The sequence below is a fragment of the Mastomys coucha genome, unplaced genomic scaffold (assembly GCF_008632895.1).
Source record: "Mastomys coucha isolate ucsf_1 unplaced genomic scaffold, UCSF_Mcou_1 pScaffold1, whole genome shotgun sequence".
Taxonomy (NCBI): Eukaryota; Metazoa; Chordata; class Mammalia; order Rodentia; family Muridae; genus Mastomys; species Mastomys coucha.
In genome coordinates this window covers 28,148,296-28,168,448 of record NW_022196891.1, presented here as the reverse complement: position 1 = coordinate 28,168,448, position 20,153 = coordinate 28,148,296, and the positions used below count along the sequence as shown (strand labels likewise).

The 20,153-nt window shown below is 48.1% G+C and overlaps 1 pseudogene; it reads left to right on the top strand.

Annotated features, from left to right (window-relative positions):
• The first annotated feature begins 18,483 nt into the window (after window positions 1–18,483).
• LOC116070152 lies at window positions 18,484–19,047 on the top strand (annotated as a pseudogene).
• The last annotated feature ends 1,106 nt before the right edge of the window (window positions 19,048–20,153 follow it).

Genomic DNA, 20,153 nt, shown 5'->3' with positions numbered 1-20,153 from the left:
CCCTTGGAGTCTTGTGTCTTGTCCAACTGTGCCATAGCCTTGTGATGTGGCATGGGCCGTTACCTCCACTTCCCCTGTGTAAATATAGAGGGCCTGTCAGCCGCAGCAGAGAATGCTCAGGCTTCGTTTTCCATGTACTGTCAGGCTGGACAGCAGTATGTTTGACTTACGTTCAGAAAATGTGAACTATGAGGCTGGCCCCTAAGGAAAGGTCTCAGTGTCCTCTGTGCCTAGAAGGCCATCTGCAGATAGATGGGCTGGTAGGGATACATCCTTTGAGAGAAGTCCTCAGCCCAAGCAGACTGGATGACTGAATACGTGCTCTTTTATCTACAGTGGCCTGGCCATGCCAGGGAACTGGGTGGAGTGCAGGGCAAAGGGCTGTCAAGGAAGAAAGCTGGGTTGACCCCAGGGCCCCTATTTTTTCTGCCCCACTGATTGCTTAGACACAGCCCAGTGCATGGACACAAACCCATGTATGTCTAATAGCCATAGGCCCCAAGTCCCATCGACATCTGTAGAAAAACAGGGCCTAGGATTTAGGTGAGATAGAAGTACTTCTCGGGCTGAGGATATCAGACCACATTAGACAGTGCAGGATCTACAGAAGGATGTGTGATAGTTTCTAAAAAAACGTGAGAGAGATGCTTTTCTTTCTGGGAGTGGGGGTAAGCGTGAAATCAGGGGACTTTCCAAGTGGATGAATGAGGGATGAAGTCACTGGTCTCCAAGCCTTGAAGCCTAGGCAGGAGAACAAAGGATAACGATGCAGATACCGGGACCTGGAGAGTAGCAAGGCTTGTCTGGCTGGGAGCTGCTAGAGGGCTGATGAGGCGGGTACAGACACACTGGTGCCCTCAGAGCCAGAGGGTGGTAGCTGGCCCCTGCCCACTCTGCAGGGACCCTCAGAGTCCTTGGGCTGGGATGATCTTAGGAGGTAAGTTGTTTTATTCTTTCTACATTTTATTAGAGAAAACAAACAAACATAGAGAAAACTTGCCAGACTTCTGCAGCCAGGGCCACGGGCCCATCATCTGGAATCTTGCCTCAATTTTACATCTCTTAAACAAGCCTCCCCACTGCCCATGCCCTGGCTGCCCACCAGCCCTCATGTCTGGATGGATTTCAAAGCAATGTACAGTCATTCATCTCTGTCCAGGCCTATTCTTCAGCACAGGATCACTGACCCACAGTGGTCAGCAATTTTCACAGTTATTTTTGAGGTAAATTTTATTCATAATGAAATACACCATTCTGCTGTGCAGGACTGTATTTACCCAATTCTGTTACATACCTACTCTTGGCTCCATCAGGTTCCTATCAACCCACACAGAATATGAACAGGAAGTTCCCTGGGAGCCCAGTTCTGATAAATCCCTATCCCAGTCTTACATCACAACTGTTCTGAGATTTTTTTTCCTCTCTCCGATCTAGTTACAGCTATTCTGTAACTTCATTGACTCAAGTAAAATCTTACAATGTGTGTTTTTGCAAAGGTTTTCCCTTAGCATGTGGGGTCTATCTCTAAGAAAAAAAAATTTGCTCTGTGAAGTCATTTTTCAGGAGAGGGAGTGTGAGCAGTCCCCACGGGGCCCAAGGCTCAGTTCACCACTCTCAGGGGACACAAGTTTCTTTAAGAAATGTCACAGGTTTTAATTCCCCTTCAGACTCAAACCCTGGAAGTACCAAAGGCTTTGTGATCTGATGCTGTAGAGGTGACCTGGGAGGTGACAATCACAGCGTGGTCACTTTGGAATAAATAGTAAGTGACTAAGTATAAAAATGCAGAAGTAAATGTACTGGAAGACCCAAAGGAAGGGATTAGAAGGCCTCCCTACTCTAAATAACAAGGGCTGGGAAAGGGGAGAGGGGAGGGCGGGCCAATTCAAGGAACCACACCATCATCATCATTGAATATTACTCAAGAAGGCCTATGCAAGAAGCATCTCCGCCACACACACCCAGGTTTCTCTGTGGTAAGCCACCTCTCCAGGCCTCCCCCTCATCCCTCTTTCCCTTCTGTCCACTCCTCTCCCCTCTCTCATTCCCAGTGCCTTTCCTGTCTCTACTATCCTCTTCTGCTCCCTCTACCCTCCCACCCTCCTCTCTTTTCCAGTCTTTAGGGAACCCCTTTTTTGGGGAGGTGGGCTAGGGTTCTTTGGACTATACACATCCTGCCTAGACTAAGGGGCACAGCTTCTCCTAGACCTTTTAGTTGCTGCGTAGAAAGTGAGAAATGTCTTGAGAGGGCCAGAATATTGCTCTTAGCACATCCCTGATGGAAAGAGTGGGTTACTCCCGTCAGAACTTGGATGGCAGGCGGGTGGGAGAGAGTCTGGCCAGTAGGTTGGGTACTGCTGAGATCCACCCTACAATAACCTAAGGTTTCAGGCTGGGCCCTGCCCTGCATGACTTCATTCTATAAAACAGTTGTTTGCTCCATTCTGAGTGCTTATGTCAAGGCAGAATGACTCTCGATTTTGTTTATGCCAAGTAAACAGCCGTTATCAGTCCTTCATAGGTCACAAGGCCCAGACTGATAATAATGTATTTACTTAAATGAAATGTTCTCACCTGACAACGTATCAAGGTACGTCAAGAGCACATGAGCACAAGGATGCATCACAGCCATGCCAGGAAGCTAGGCTGAGGCCATCAGGTACATAGGACACACCAACCAACACGGTGTAACTCTGCTTGGATCAGGGAAAAGGAGGGATATCTAAGCATGGTGCAGTGGTACCCACCTGCCGGCCGTCGGACCTTCTGGTGCACGTGCCATGGGAATCCATATGATTCTAATGATTGATAGCAAACTCTGCCTCCATCTCTGGAGCTTCAGCCCCACAGGATAGATAGTCTTGCTTGATAAGTTCCATTTAAGTCAACTGCAACTGCTATTAGTCTAGACTTGGTTGCCCCAAAGCAACCTCGTGCTTTGTGGTCTGTTCCTACATAGCTCTGTGGCTGGGCTGGGTTCTACCACTGCAGTAACCCCGCTGCTCTTGCTCAGCTCTCCATCCTGCCTTCAGTAAGACCGCTTTAACCCTTTCTGAATCACCCTCTAAACCCATGTATGAACCCAGTGTGAACTATAACAGAGGATCTGAGAGCTGATATTAGTCATTAAGATCGGAATAAAAGAACCTGTGGTTTCAGGAGCTGTAAATGCTAAGCAAGGTTAGCAGCAGTGGTAAATTAAAGCCAAGGAAATGGACATCATGTGAATTTATTGCCACCCAGCAAATTCTGACACTTTGGGAAGACACAGATGTCTCTGTTTCTGACAGGGTGCCCTGCTCCCAGAGAGACCACTGCGCTGTGGAAAGCTTGCTTTTGAAACTGCTCAGAGTGAAGGAGTCTGGGTTTTTCTTGGTTACCCATCAGCATCAGGGACCGCCACAAATAGGCTCAGAACTGCCTGCACTCACGCTTCTCTTTCCAAACTTGGGATCCCATGCCCTGCCACCCTCATCCCATTTCTTCATCCAGATTAACCCTCATTGGATTAATTAGTTTTATGCCAACTTTGTTCCACTTGAGAACCATCTAGAAGATTTAAAAATAAGCATGCAGATCCCTGGGCTGTGTCCCTAGGAGTCCAGATCCATTACACAAGAGTCTTGTCATTCTTTCCTGACAGCTTGTCAGATGACTCAGGGACAGCAAAACCCTGTGTCACCTTAGTCATGTTGTCTCTGCCCTCTTCCCCCACCCTCCACTGTGCATCTGTGCTTCCCACATGGCCAGCTGTTGATTGGCAGCTGGTGACTTTTCGCATTAAGGGTTTTAGAATCTAACCTTCTTGGAAACCTCCGGTGGTCTCTTAGCTTGTTCTGCCTGGTTACTGAGACCCAGCACTATGACCAGTGGTGTCATTATGTAAACCATGTCTCTGTGCCCTGTGCTGCCCCTAGTTGACAGAGGCTTTGAACGAGTGGCTTCTCCCTTTCCTTCTCCCCACCCCCACCCCGTTTTTCATTCTCTTTAATTCCCAAGCAGAGGAGAAGGTATTGTTATTATATACCATCTCTAACTCAGCCTGCTCTTGGGCTGTCCCCTTACTAAGCCTGTGTAAAGCAATGTAAATAATAATGCCATTTTGACCTGTCCTTCCACAGAGGGAACTAGGTACTCCATCAACAAACCTCATTAAAACGCTGAGCTATAACCCTACTTAGTCTGACCAGGACATCTCTCTCTCTCTCTCTCTCTCTCTCTCTCTCTCTCTTTTTCCCCCTCTCTCTCTCTGCATACGCGTGTGTGTGTGTGTGTGTGTGTGTGTGTGTGTGTGTGTGTGAGTGTGTGTGTGTGAGAGAACTGGGGTTGAGGGAAGGGGGAAGAGGTTGAACAAGATCTAACCCCAAACCCCAGAATAAATTTCAACCCCAGTGAAAGGTGAAGGAGAGGTTGGTCTGGACTGGGGACATTGCTGTAGATTTTTCACATTACATCTATATCTTAAAGATCATTCTGAACAAAGAAAAAAATGTACATGTGTTCACGCTTGAGTGACATGCCTGAGTTATGGCTTACTAGGTATTTCCTTCTTCTCCAACAGAGGACAAATAAAGGATTTTCTACAGAAAAGCGACTGGAGTCCGTACGAAACTAATTCGAAAAGTCAAGGAGACTTTTAATCTCCATGCTTACTTTTCTTTTGCCAGTGACCTCATTCTAAGAGCTCAGGCCTTTCATTCTCCTGCAGTCTAGCTCAGATCCAGGCAGGGAGTGAGATTGTGAGAAAGTCGGAGGCCAAGAAAAAAAAATCCCCTCTCCAAGGAGCCTGGAGCTTGCCAGGCAGCTGGCAAGACCCACCTCTTAGTCTTACCTTGGCGTGATTTCCTGAAGCTTAGTCCATGGAGCTGTGGGAAAGCATCATGGAAGGTGTACTGGCTGGTTTTGTGTGCCAACTTGACACAGGCTGGAGTTATCACAGAGAAGGGAGCTTCAGTTGGGGAAGTGCCTCCGTGACACCCAGCTGTGGGGCATTTTCTCAATTAGTAATCAAGGGGATAGAGCCCCTTGTGGGTGGTGCCATCCCTGGGCTGTAAGTCTTGAGTTCTATAAGAGAGCAGGCTGAGCAAGCCAGGGGAAGCAAACCAGTAAGGAACATCTCTCCATGGCCTTTGCATCAGCTCCTGCTTCCTGACCTGCTTGAGTTCCAGTCCTGACTTCCTCTGATGATCAACAACAGTGTGGAAGTGTAAGCTCAATAAACCCTTTCCTCCCCAACTTGCTTCTTGGTCATGATGTTTGTCCAGGAATAGAAACCCTGACTAAAACAAATTGGTACCAGCATAGTGGGGGTATTCCTGTGACAACCCGACCATGTTTTGGGGAGGACTGTGGAAGGACTTTGGAACTTTGAACTTAGAAGAGCCAGATTAAGAATTCTGTGGGATGTTCTGTAGGAGCTTGGAAGATCATGTTGAGAAGAGTGCAGAGATGGAGGCCTGGCTTGTGAAATTTCAGAGGGAAGATTAAAGACTCTTATCAGGGACATGCTGTTTTGATTGTGACGATTCTGTGGTTCTGGTTAGCTGGGGCTGAAGTATCAGCTGTGATTAACAAGATACCAGAAATACTAAAGCAAAAACTTTGCATTACTGGGACTATTGATGCTGGTTAGCTGGAGCTAAGAAATTAGCATTGATTAAGAAGAGACCAGCATCAGTGAGGTGACATCTGGGAAGTGTTTTCTGAGAGCACAAAGAAGCTGTGTTCCAGAGATAGCCAAGGTTGTACCTTGTGCTGCAGCAGGACTTGGTAATGTGTAAGAGTCACCCAGGTGTACTGGTTTTGAAGGCATGAAAGGGTCATGAAGAGCAGCTGGGGCTCGGCACAGTGAGAGGCCACAGAAGGCCATTGGTGAAGGAGCAGCCTTGGTTTGCAATTGATGGACCAAGACTGAAGGGGTCATGCAAAGGAATTGAGGCTTGGCACCTTGAAAACAGTCTATGAGAGGCTATTGGTAAAGCCTAGTTACAGCAGTGTTTTGGGAATGCCATTACCATGCAATGACCACCAAGAGCAGCAGCAGCCTTGGAGTACAGGCATCTGGAGCCTAGAAGACAAGATGTGTGCTACAAAGGGCAGAGCTGGAGAGGTGACTCAAGCCCTTAGAGGAGCCCAGAAGATCGTGAGTTGGATCCCAGACATTGGTTTTGCTTTTGATTGTGACTGTGCCCTGATATTTTTCCCTCTTGAAGGGAGAAAGTATATTAGTGGAACCCACAGTTAAGAGACCTTGAATTTTAAAAGATATTGGACATTTTAAATTGATTTAACTTTTAACTGTGGGACTTTTGAAGTTATTTAGATCTTGGGGGTGAATAAGAAAGTAAGGGTTGAGGCTTAGTAGTGATGTGTTTGTGTGTCAAGTTGACAAGGGGTCAACTGTATTGGCTGGTTTTGTGTGTCAACGTGACCCAGGCTGGAGTTATCACAGAGAAGGGAGCTTCAGTTGGGGAAGTGCCTCCATGAGACCCAGCTGTGGGGCATTTTCTCAATTAGTGATCAAGGGGGTAGAGCCCCTTGTGGGTGGTGCCATCCCTGGGCTGGAAGTCTTGAGTTCTATAAGAGAACAGGCTGAGCAAGCCAGGGGAAGCAAGCTAGTAAGGAACATCTCTCCATGGCCTCTGCATCAGCTCCTGCTTCCTGACCTGCTTGAGTTCCAGTCCTGACTTCCTTTGGTGATGAACAGCAATGCGTAAGTGTAAGCTCAATAAACTCTTTTCTCCCCAACTTGCTTCTTTGTCATGATGTTTGTGCAGGAATAGAAACCCTGACTAAGACAGCAGCTGAGCATCATGGCAGCTGAGCATCATAGCGCAGCATCCGCTGAACTGAGGGGGTTCTCCCATTCAAGGAATGAGCGGCCTGGCTCTGGCTGGTCTATAGTTGGTTGTTACTTCTCTAGGCCTGGAACCTTTTCTCTTCCACTACACATCATATGCTCCTCCCTGATTTTATGCCCCCGTGTGTCTCAGAGTTCCACCAGACACATAATATTCTTTCTTTACCAATTACATATTCTTTTTTATTCTGAAACTAATTACTGCTCACTAGAAACATTCAAACAAAATGGTAATGTACCAGTAAAAAAAAAAAAATAACCAAAGTCTCCATTATATTACTTCCCTGAAATAGCCAGCCTTAGCAGCTGGATGGAACACTTGTAGATCCTCCTCTAAGCAATACCCAAACAGCTATGTGAGCTATCCTTTTGATTTGACTTGACACCTTTGACCTTAGGGTCTACTTGCTACCTGGAATCTTCTCTTCTCTGCTTCTGCACGGCCTCCTGAATGGTGCACACCTTCTGCTTCTAGCTCCCAGCCCCTAGCCTTGACCTAGTCCCTCTCCCTGACTTCTCAAGTCCCTGCCTAGCCTTAGTATAGCATCTCATGCAACAGTAATCAATTCCTTGTTTTTGTATCTGTCTTCTCATTAGAGCACAAATTAGTGGCCAAGTGGCGAGGGTCAGGGTAGACCCCAGTGGGAGCCACAGCCCTGGGGCTTTGTTAGACTATGCTATTCCTGTCTATAATCCTCAGGTGTACTCAGCACAGTGCAGATCACCTGGACACTGCTCAAGAGGAAGACTGATTAGAGAGATGTTTATCTGGAAGTCAGTGGCTAGTCGTTTCGCTCAGACCCCACAAGGAGGTAGGAATCCACTTCCATGGATGAGGTTGGTTAGCAGCACAGCTAGGCTTCTGGACACAGATTGCCTACCTCAGAGCTGCCCTGAGGTGAGGATGTTGGCACAAGTTCATGCACAGGCTGTCTGAATCTAGTAGGGCTGATGGTTTGGAGCAGTGTTACTGATCAGCCTAAGGCTCCAGGGATACTGAAGGTGATGGGGTGTGGGGAGCCACAGCTGCCACCATATATATATATATCACCTGGTCTCCGGCCAGAACAGGGAGCATTGATAATCAAGCCCTTAGTTGGAGAAGCTGAGTGCCTCCAGTTTGTGATGCAAGCTGGCATGATTTTCCCGCAGCCTATTATGCTTTGCTACGTAGCTGATGCTGATTGGGACCAGGGAAAGTATTTAACCTGGGAGGGCTGGGGGTTAAGAGAGAATTATTATGAGCCGGGTGGTGGTGGCGCACGCCTGTAGTGGCGCATGCCTGTAGTCCCAGCTACTCAGGAGGCTGAGATAGAGATTATTATGATTATTGGGATAAGTAAGAAGAAGTAAAAATGAAGGTTCCTGATTAAACTGCTGGGAGAAGAGCTCGTTGTTACCTCCTTATTTCCGCTGGATGGAAAGGCGGCCGACAATGGGGGCCCTGGGGGGGGGCTTACTGAGATACTGGGACACAGAGCTTGTGGAATACAGGGATGCTCTTTAGCTCACTAAGGGCCCTCTCTCATTACCCTGAAAGGGTGGAAATAAGCCATTACCCTGCCTTTGCCCTGCGTGGCCCTGCAATCAGATCTCTTTATGAATGAGACATGTAGCCTCTGGTGTCCTGGGATTGAGTGAACCCTCGGTCACGGCAGGAGCTCACCAGGTTAGTCAGGCTGTGTCTCTGAGACCTTTCTGCCTTTCTCCCCCCAGCTATTGCATCTCTGGGTCCTGGGTTGGGAATGTGGAAAAGGCTTTTGCTAAGTTATCTCCACCAGCGAAGATGAGCTGATTTCAAGCCAAATTAAAGGATAAAGGCAGGTTTATTGGGGGGCAGTTCGTGGCAATTTCACCGACCACACAGGAAGGGGTCAGTGAAGTAGCCATAGAGAGACGGAGAATGAGGAAAAGGACGCGTGCAGACGGAGAAGGGCGTGAGGTGGGGAGCCAACATATCTGGATTGTATATTAAAGAGCCTCTGGGGGAGAGGAAGCCCAGCCCCTCGGCTGGAAAGTTCAGGGTGGAGGGCAGGGTGTGCTATCCAGGCCCTGTGACAAGGTAGGGACTGAGGGTTGCAGGGAGGGTTGCAGGACCTGGAGGTCAGGTCCACTTTGGCATGTAAAATAGGCACCTCATCTGCTTATCCTGAGTTTGAAACCCAACAGCTTTCACTTTTCTCTGGTGGCCATTGCCAAGGTCTTGGCTCCACACTGTCTCTACCTCTATTTGCCTGTTACGGGTGGCCTAGCTATCACCAGGTTTCCTAGCCCAGGATCTAGCAATCCCTTTGGCTTCTTAGCCCAGGATCAACGCCAGCCTCCTCTTGGGGCTCGGTTAGAACGAGCTGGGCAGACCTCACCAGAGCATCAGGCCTCAGTGTGGAGAACAGACCTTAGGAATCCGCATTGTAATATGTTCTTCAGCGTTCTCAGGAACAATGGAGGTCTCCAGCCACTGCGTGAGATCCCGACACTGTTCTGAGTTAGAGAGAATTGGTTTCCTTGGATGCCTGGAAGGAGTCTGAGCTGGTGGCCGTGAGAGAAGACTAGATGAATGAGCAGAAACCCAGACAGGAGGGCATTTCCCTGGCTGAATGCCCTTGGAGCAGAAAAGTACCTTCTCACCTCTGGGCCTGTTGTGTTCCCCACCCCCTGTTCTCAAGCGCTCTCCCCTATCACAAGCTAATCAGGAAGGTAAGGTTCCTGTCGGAAGAGGAAACCTGAGGAAAGACCTGGATGTGGGCCAAGGGAGAGTGAGGAAGTAAGGGAAGATCCTGTTTTTAGGGTTACTAATTCCAGAAAAGGATGAGGAGGCATTTCATTACCAGTCAAGAACTTAGGGAGGCTTGTTAGACCAGACCAAATGATTGGAGACTGAAGGACGGCTGAAAGGAAGGAGATGCTTCACGGGAGCCTCCTTAGGGTTTAACTACATGTCACTTGGTCAGTAAAGGGGTGAGAACCATGAACAGGGGACACTGGATCCTTCCTTCATGCGCTGAGGGGCCATGCAGAAGGTCATAGCCAGCCTGCTCAGTCAGCCTCCTTGTTCCTCTCCAGGAGTAGCTATCTGGTTGGCACGTGCAGGTACAGCTCTTGCCCAATTCTGGCTCGGGCCCCAAGAAGAGTTGCAAGAGGAGGAGAAAATGTGTTGGGGATCAGACGGGTGTGGAAGGCAGTGCCTAGCAGGCTGGAAAGCCCTTCTGGGAGTTCCCTTCCTCCTTGAGGGCCCTGTGGGTGCCAACTGCCTCCATGGTCCATACACACACACATCTAGAAAGGTGACTGGCTGTCAACTCTCTAGTGTGTTACCACACTTCCCCAGGAGCCTCCTACGTGACTCAAAGGCCTGTCATGTGGCCAGGCTGAACAACCCAAATGTCACTGGAGCGTTGATGGTCTCGTTAGGGAAAGCTCCCGATTCATAACAGGTGTTCCAGGACAATTGACCAGGCCTGGGAGGTGTTTCCCTTTAGCCTTGTGGCTTCTATAGTCACTTTGGTCCCCACTCTCAGGTGCTCGGCTCAGGCTTCTGTGAGGACCACTTCTCAGCACAGAACCACCATCTCTCTCTCTCTCTCTCTCTCTCTCTCTCTCTCTCTCTCTCTCTCTCTCTCTCCCTCCTTTCCTCCCTCCCTCCCCCCTCTCTCTGTGTGTATGTGTGTGTATCCAGTATCTCTGATAAGACCACAAGAAGGGTGTCTGTTGTCATTTGTAGAGTGGCCTAGAACTGTATACATGAGGCGGTGAAAGAATGACTCAAGCCCAGTCACGAGGGAATAAGAATAGAAACTGGGATATGACAGGTCTACGTTCAAGGGTTCCTGAGTCACATGCAACCTCAGATAAGTTCTTGAATCACTGGGTTCTCCTTCTTCAAGATGGGGAGATAGCCCGGTGGCTCCCTGTAGTGTGGCGGCAGAGAACAGGGGGGAGACTGAGGCCTTAGCGTTCTTTGCTTATTTGAGCCGCCTAGCCTTTGAAGCCGCATCATTGTTATCTCCGTGTCACACTTAGCCACAGCCTTGTGGCAAAGTCCTTCCTTTTAGTCGTTGGGAAAGTGACATTGTAGGCAGCCTGGCCTGACTGTGGCCCTCAGGCCCTCAAACTTCTAGCCCAGGATCCTGGAGACTGGTTTCCATGTTCTCTCTCACACAGTGCCTATAACAAGCTGGTAGCTGGGTGACTGAAGAACTGTGGTGTTTCTTCTCATCCACTGCTCTCCCAGATGCCATGCTGAGCCCTCTGCTCAACACCGCCAGCCTCCTTTAGCCCCCAGAGCATCCATTAATGCTTTCTTTCCAGTGCTACGTTTGCCTTTGCCACATGAAAGAACGGAGGCTTGAGTTGGCTCAGACTCACACAGGTCATGTAGTTGGCGAATATTTGGGACAGTATTGTGTCCATCAACTGAGGTGTCTATGGAAGGCCAGGTCCTTCTCCTAGGGCCATGCATGACCCAGTGGCTTTGGAGTCAGGATTCTCAGGACTCAGGAATGAGGCATAGCTAATGTTGGATGAGGTGGGCCATCCGGTCAGTCACTCACTCACTCATCAACTCATTCAGTCATTCACTCACTCAGTCATTAACTCATTCAGTCATTCAGTCATTTAGTCATTCAGTCACTCAGTCATTTACTAACTCAGTCATTAACTCATTCATTTGTTCAGTCATTTGTTTGCTCATCAACTTATTCATTCACTTGCTCATTTGGTCATTTGCTCAATCATTCAGTCATTTACTCATTCAGTCATTCACTTACTCATTCACTCACTGACTCATTCACTAACTCATTCAGTCATTCACTTGTTCATTCACTCCTTTAGTCATTCACTCACTCATTCACTCACTCTCTCATTCACTCATGCACTCACTCATCACTCACTCACTCATTCACTTACTCATTCATTCACTCATGTACTCACTCATCAGTTAAGGCATGTTCTGCCATGTTGATGATCTATACTAGCTGTGTAGACATAGTACCGAACTGCACACAAGAGCTCGAAGGCTGGGGCATTGTCCAGGGGCAGGGAGCAGGAACTGAATGGCAGCTACAAGTATAGATATGAAGACTGAAGGACAATTACATTCTGGAGGCAAGGATGTCCCTCAAGGAGATCCTGAGGTGAGATCTAGTCTTGAGACTCAGAGCATGCATAAAGGGGCCCCTACGAAGCAGACTGAGGTTAGGAGGCAGGGATGGTCTGAGTGGGCAGTGGGGTGATGGGGAAGTAGCTGAGCATTTGGCCATTGTGTTCTCAGTCCACCCTAGCCTCTCACCTTTGATCCTCTTTGTGGTCTAAGCCCTTGTGATCTGGGCTCATCCCCAGGGGCCTCAGCTCCCATTTCCTCTCTGGTGGGCAGCCCCGGGTGTGGACACCATTGCAACTGCTCTGCCCATTGCCCTGTCATCTCCGTGGCTCATTCCCTTGGGTGGTAACTGGAGAAGAGGTGGCAGGTGAAGCTGTAAGGAACATCCTGGCACAGGGTCTGCCCTGGAAAGCATGGAAAGCCTTTGTCCTGGTGGCCTGTAATGAGTTTCAGGAGAGAGCTTCAATATTTGATGCAAACAGAGACAACAAAGGATGTGGAGGACCATTGTGAGCTCACCAAAGAGGAGCTAATCCGCCTGATCAGAAGGGATTCAAGAGCTTGGAGGGTGCTGGGGGGTGTTGCTGTGTGCCAGCAATTGTGAGAAATAATGGTGCAGAAGGGAGACAAACCCTACATAGAGAGAAGCAGTGAGAGGCGCTCCCCGGGAGGTAGGGGGCAGCGAAAAGGGATAGCACCTGTCTCACAAGCCCTGAGACACAGGCAACATTTCCTGCACCCCCATGTCCCCTGAGCTCTGTGCCTGGGTCAGCAGCTCTCCCTATGAAATCTGGATTGGCTTGTCAGCTTTCCCTTGCCTGGGTCACTTGTGTCTAGATATTCAAATGAGAATGAAAGTCAGCCTGGCCTCCTGGGCCTTTTACCCTTCTGCTTCCCTTCAGCTCTTTCTCTTTCCTGATCTCCTTCTGATCTGGGGACCAAGAAAATAGAAAACAGTGGTGCTTGCAGGCTATCAGCTTAAAGAGGTTGTGTTGTATAAGTCTATTCTTAGCTCTTCTTTCCTTCAGATGTGGCCACTCATCTCATCTGAGGCATAAATGTTCAGTTCAGTCACCAGGACAGAGAATTTGCTGGAGGCAGATGGTAGAGGGGTTTCTCAAGGTCCTTTCCAAGGGTGGGTAACAGTGGGAGTGGGACAGAAACATAGGAAGATTGGAGACCTTCGCTCCTCAAGCTTTTCTTCGAATTAGCTCTGGGGGTGGGGGCTCCTGCTAGGATTGCTGTACCTCTAGATTCTCTTAGGTGTACAAAATTTGGGGTTGTAAATAAAGAGAAAGAACAGTAGCTGATTTACATAAATTTGTGTAATATGGTATAATTTGCTTGGGAAGGATTATTCTGTTTTCTAGAAATTTCCCAATTCAATGTTTTCCTTCCTATAAGTTCCTCTTTGTCATAACTTTCTTTGGATTTAAAGTTTTTTTTTTTAACTTATTTTTATTACAAGGAAAGGTCTTCTGTTGGGCTGGCTTTGAGCTCACGATGCCTCTCAAGTGCTCAGATTACAGGGATGTGCCACTCTGCCAGACTTCTTCTGACTCACGTTAGCTTCCTAAGGTGCCAATGTATCTCCTCATCAGCAGGAAAAGAAGGATATGTCAGAAGAAGGAGGACATGATGAAGGAAATAAGAGAGGATGAGTGGAGACATCTGAGCTGGAGAAGGGCAGAACAGCAGCTGTCTGAGGCCTTGGGCAGTTCCCACGAGTTCCCTCCAGTTCTAGGATGCCCAAGAATGCTGAGGCATGGGGGATGTTCTCAGGACCACCCATCTCTGCTTTCCAGAGGCAGCCACCCAACAAGAACCCTAAGAGCTTGAGTCTCAGGCTGTGCTGGAGCAGAGATTGGTCTGGTGTCTTAGATCTAGAGCCCAGTTTCAGGGAGAAGGAGGTGGCTTTAAGTGCATGCTCCAAACTGTTCCACAAGGACCCTGCCCTGACAGTAGACCAGGACTCTCCTGGGATAGAGGGGTGGGGTGGAAAAAGCTCTGGTCTCTTGCACATGCACAGGAAAGAACTGGAAATGGATCTTTTTTTTTTTTTTTTTTTCCCTACTTACGGCCAATGGTCATTGTATGGAAGATAAATGAGGGTTCTTTCAGCTGAAGGGAAACACCTGCTAGAAGGTCCCTGCCAGCTGAAGGACTTGTTCTAGCACCCCCATCTTTGCCTCCTCTGATTTTTATGAGAGCATCTCAAAGCCTTCTCCTTCCATTTTAGGGTTAGGATCAAAGTTAAGGTTCGGCTTGGGGTTTCGGGTGTCATTAACTGTTATTTGTAAACTTCCCTACTATTTAAACATTACTAATGTTAATAACCTACCAAAGCAGCACTCTTCCCCCCAAAATGGACATCACATTGCTCTATGGTCTGGAGCGCTCCCTTCCCTAGTGCGCCAGGGCCTGTGTGTTCTGGGGGAGCAGCCTTCCTTCTCACAGCACTTGCTGGTTTTGGGTCAACTTGACACAAGCTGCTGGGCGATGGTGGCACACGCCTTTAATCCCAGCACTTGGGAGGCAGAGGCAGGTGGATTTCTGAGTTCAAAGCCAGCCTGGTCTACAGAATGAGTTTCAGGACAGCTAGGGCTTCACAGAGAAACCCTGTCTCAAAAAAAAAAAAAAAAAAAAAAAAAAAAAAAAAAAAAAAAAAAAAACAAAACGAAAAACAAAACAACTCGACACAAGCTAGAGTCATCCAAGAGGAAGGAGCCTCATTTGGGAAAATGCCTTCATAAGATTCAGCTGTAAAATATTCTCTTCATGACTGATTAATGTGGAAGGGGCCAGCCTACTATGGGTGGTGCCATCCCTGGCCTGGTGGTCCCAGGTTCTATAGAAAGCAGACTGAGCAAGCCAGGGAAGGGAAGCCAGTAAGTTGTACCCTTCCATGACTTCCACATCAGTTCCTGCCTCCAGTTTCCTGCCCTGTCCTGACTTCCTTCAGCGATGACCAGCAATATGGAAGTATAAGACAAATAAACCCTTTCTTTTTCCCTCACTTTTTTTGGTCATGGTGTTTCGTTGCGGCAATAGAAACCCTATCTAGGACATCACCTCTCAGCCGGCCCCAGAAACCCTGACTAGGACATCACCTCTCAGCCGGCCCCGTCTCTAGTCCTTCTGTTTGTGTCCTCAAGGTTCCTCTCCCCTGCCTGGAGCCTGCCCAAGGATGTCACACTTCAGCTCCTTTGCTCCTATTTACTCTTTCTCCAGGGATTTGCAAGGGCCAGCGTCTCCTCACCTGGTCAGGGATTCACAATGATATTCTCTTCTCCCAGAATCCCCCTCTATCTCCCAGCCTAGGTAGGGCTTCTAGTATATGCAATGACACCTGTCTTGTTTATATGGTGACTGTCTTAGTCAGGGTTTCTATTCCTGCACAAACATCATGACCATGAAGCAAGTTGGGGAGGAAAGGGTTTATTTGGCTTACTTCCACATGGCTGTTCATCACCAGAGGAAGTCAGGACTGGAACTCAAGCAGGTCAGGAAGCAGGAGCTGAAGCAGAGACCATGGAGGGATGTTTCTTACTGGCTTGCTTCTCCTGGCTTGCTTAGCCTGCTCTCTTATAGAACCCAAGACTTCCAGCCCAGGGATGGCACCACCCACAAGGGGCTCTACCCCCTTGATCACTAATTGAGAAAATGCCCCACAGCTGTATCTCATGGAGGCACTTTCCCAACTGAAACTCCCTTCTCTGTGATAACTCCAGCCTGTGTCAAGTTGACACACAAAACCAGCCAGTACAGTGACCTCTCCTGTTTTCCATATAGACAAAGACAGTTCCTGGCACAAAGTATTAGGACACAGCAGATGCTTGAGAAATAAGTCTATACACACATACACTCTAAAGCATGTGTTTTATAAGTTTGAACTATGTGTGTTTGTGAACATCTTCAGGTGGGTATGTGAATTGTGAGGTCAGGTGCCTGTGGAGGCCAGAGGTGTTGGATCCCCTGGAGTTAGAGTTGTAAGCAGTTGTGAACTATCCAATGTGGGTACTGGGAATTGAACTTGGGTCCTCTGGAAGAGCAGTAAGTACACTTAACTGCTGGGCCATCTCTTTAGGACTGCCCCTCCTCCCCCAGTCTTTCTGAGACAGTGTCTTGTTATTTAACCCGGGCCAGCCTCGAAATTATGATCCTCCTGCCTCACCCTTCCAGTGCTGGCATTATTGGCTTGCATCTAGGGAGGACATGTAGAATGAATGAAACGGGGTGGATGAGCCAGGACAGGTGGCAGATTGTGGAGTCGGAGAGTTCTAGCAGTGGCTCTGCCACTCACTGATGGACAGTCACAGGCAAGTTTCCCACCTGTGGTTCTCCCTCAACAGGAGAAAATATTTTCCATATTGAAAATTAACCCCAGCACCTTGGTGTCTGTCAGTGTCTGTCAGTAGAGCTCATCAAGTGACAGTCATTAATGTAATAAGCACACGGTACTTCCTGTGTAAACCGTACCAGGATCTGCTCTGCCCTGGATATCCAGCTTATTGGATGACACATAGATCTGTAAGCCACTAACAAATCACAGTGGGTTTATATGACCAAACGTGGCGAGTACAAAGTGGTAAGGCCAGTGAATTCTAGACTCTAGGCACTGGACTTTACAGTTTGTAGATGGTTCACACCTAGTTCACTTCACCACCTCCCAAGTGGTTGAGGTCAGTGGGCAGGCCTCTGAGGAGAGCAGAGGTTGAGGACCTGGTGCAGGGTGATGCTTCTCCATTGTTCTGCCTGACTCCTAGCACGCAACCCATGTGGTTTCTAGAACACTAGCTCCAGGGCATTCTGTCTGGTCCATGCTTCCTGCTCCAGCTCTTACGGGTTAAACCCTCTGTTTGTCTATGTAGAAAAACAAATAAAGTTAGAGGAGAGAAGTGGACTGCTGCACGGCTGGGCTCTGGGCCTCTCAATCGAGAGGTTCATTAGCCAGGGAGGGGCTCAGCCCTGGGAGTACAGCCCTGCTACGCACCAGCCGTGCAACAACGGGGAGTTACACAGCTTCTCTGTGCCCCACTTCCCCCACCTGCTTGTCAGAAGTATGATACATGGCACTCGGGAGGCCTGCTCAGAACAGCACCTGGTGTGTGCCATAAACCTCAGGGGGCATTTGATTCGAAAATTACCCCTTACTCCCAGACCTGGTGTTCATTTCCCATAACCATGGTACAAAGGCTCATGGCTTCTCAATCACTAGCATGTTCAAGATTTTTTGAGTAAATATGTATATATATATATACATATATATATATATATATACACATATATGTATATATATATACATATTTGTATATATATGTATACATATATATATACATATATATATATACTTCATATACATATATATATTCAAATGATAGTTGTTAATGTAATAAACACACTGTATGTCATTCTTAAACTGTACCAGAATCTGTTCTATCCCAGATATCCCAGGATATCTATCTATCTATCTATCTATCTATCTATCTATCTATCTATCTATTTATCTATCCATTTCTATATATCTATATCTATATATTCTTTATAGAGCCTTGTGAAATCAGTAAACAATAGTCATCACTCCTTCACAGAGCAGAAAACTGAAATCTAGAAGGAAGACCCTATTCAAGGTCACACAGTTATGAATTAGCCAGTGGCTGGTTTGCTCATGACTCCGTAGGTAAGTCCCTGTTTGTATGTACTCTGAAATAGGATGGATTTATTAGCCTTTTCTAGATTTACAAATCCACTAACTTTCCTCTGATCAGGGACTATGAATGTAAGCAAGGCCAAAGCTCCTGGCGATGCAGCATGAGGGAAACTACAGCAGGCTCACCTGGAGTCCCCGCACCAACCGGAGGCCTCTCCTCTCGAGAAACAGCCGTTTTCATGAGCAACTGCTGTGGACCCAGGACTGTGCCAGAAGTCACAGGGAGCGGGGAGACAAGGAGACATTCTCACAGAGGGGTCTGTGGTTTAGTTTGAAAGAGGGAGACTGTGCCCTCTTGGGGCTGGGATTCTCCCATTCGCCGTCAGAGATTCTGAGGAGCTGTGAGCATGAATCACACCCTCATCTCAAGCTATCACATTGCTCATCATCGGATTTGATTCCCAGAGTTAGCTAGGGAAGAAGGTGTGAAGGTAGGAAAAGAAGCCAAGCAGGTGTTCATTTGTTTGCTCATTCATTCATCCATTCATTCATTCATCCTTTATTTATTGTGCCCTTTCTAGCAGCGGAGAATCCAGGCTATGGCTGAAGCCACAAACATTTTTCTTTCATTAGAAAATGTTAATTTCGGGGACTGGAGAGATGGCTTGGTGGTTAAGAGCACCGACTACTCTTCCCAAGGTCCTGAGTTCAAATCCCAGCAACCACATGGTGGCTCACAACCATCTATAATGAGATCTGACTCCCTCTTCTGGAGTGTCTGAAGATAGCTACAGTGTACTTACATATGATAATAAATAAATAAATCTTTGGGACTCGGCGACCTGGTGTGCACATGTGCTCCATCTGTCCATCGCCATGGCTGAGGACATCAGCCAGTAGGCCAGGCTGCTGTGCTTGCAGGAGGTGGATGAGCCGCCCCAGCACACCCTGCGGATCAACTACGACTGGGTGACAGTGGAGAGCTGGGCAAAGTGCTGACACCCACCCAGGTTATGAATAGGCCCAGCAGCATTTCATGGGATGGCCTTGATCCTGAGAAACTCTACACCGTAATCCTCACAGACCCGGACGCTCCCAGCAGGAAGGACCCCAAATTCAGCGAGTGGCACCACTTCCTGGTGGTCAACATGAAGGGCAACGACATTAGCAGTGGCACTGTCCTCTCAGATTATGTGGGCTCTGGGACTCCGGACCTCCCAGAGGCACAGGTCTCCACCGCTATGTCTGGCTGGTGTACGGGCAGGAACAGCCGCTGAGCTTCGACGAGCCCGACCTCAGCAACAGGTCTGGAGACAAGCGTTCAAGATGGAGACCTTCCGCAAGAAGTATAACCTGGGAGCTCCGGTGGCGGGCACGTGTTACCAAGCAGAGTGCTCAAGCTATGTGCTCAAGCTGTGCGAGCAGCTGGAAGGGAAGTAGGGGTGCTGTAGAGGCCAGCGGTCTTGGGGCCCCCACAGTGTTGTTAAGTTTGGAAAGCATGCCATTTCTCCTCTCCTTCCTTTCCACCCTCTCATAGGGAGTTCTCAGCTGTGCTAGGATAGAGGTTTAGGGTGGCTCCCTGCTTGCTGTCTGCCATTACGATTCTGGATAGTCACATCCCAGTTTGATTGAATTTACGTTCCATCTGGGGAGGTGCCTAGTGTTCTGATGGAGTCCTTCTATCGTTGATTTAAAAAGAACAACTCTGAAAAAGAAAACATTCTGCCAGGATCAGGTCCACAGAGGGGAGCCAGAGCTGGTGTTGTCTGTAAGTGGTTGAACAAGGAAACTTTATCCAGAACCAGGCACAATGGGGTCTTTAGAGGCGGGCTTTTAGGGCCCTGTCCCCTAAAATGAGACACCCCAAGACTCCCAACTCAGCTGAGCCCTGACTGTCCAGGTCAGGTGGCTGCATAGGTATCAGTCCCTCGAAAGAACAGTGTTGTGTGAGGAGAGAGACGCTCGTAAGCCCCTTGCTTCTCAGTGGGGCGAGCAAAAGTCACCGGAGTTGCTGAGCGTGTTAATCCTCCTCATCAAATACAAATAAAAGGCATTGCATTCAGAAAAAAAAATAAAATGTTAATTTCTATAATCAAATCCAAATAGCTAACATCTTACATACTAAACACAACGTATTATTCCTCATGAATAGACTTAAAACAAATGCTCCCATCAAACCGGGTGCAGGGGTATATGTCTTTAGTTCCAACACTTGAGGAACAGAGCCAGGCAGATCTTTGTGAGTTCGAGGACAGCCTGGTCTATATAGCACATTTCAGGACAGCCAGAGCCACACAGAGAGACTCTGTCTCAACAAAACAAAACAAAATTAATTGCCCCCATAACTGCTTCTCACAACCATTTGTTGAGCACCTACTACATGCTAGGCATGTCACACACGGGCCTGTGTGACTCCTATGATCTGGGTGCGGTGTAGGTTTTGAAACTGGAATATTTGAGTCATGAAAAGGGCTATGTGCTAACACCCACCTCAGATACAAAGTTTCATGATAAAATGACCTCACCACCAGCTGGAGGGACCCAGG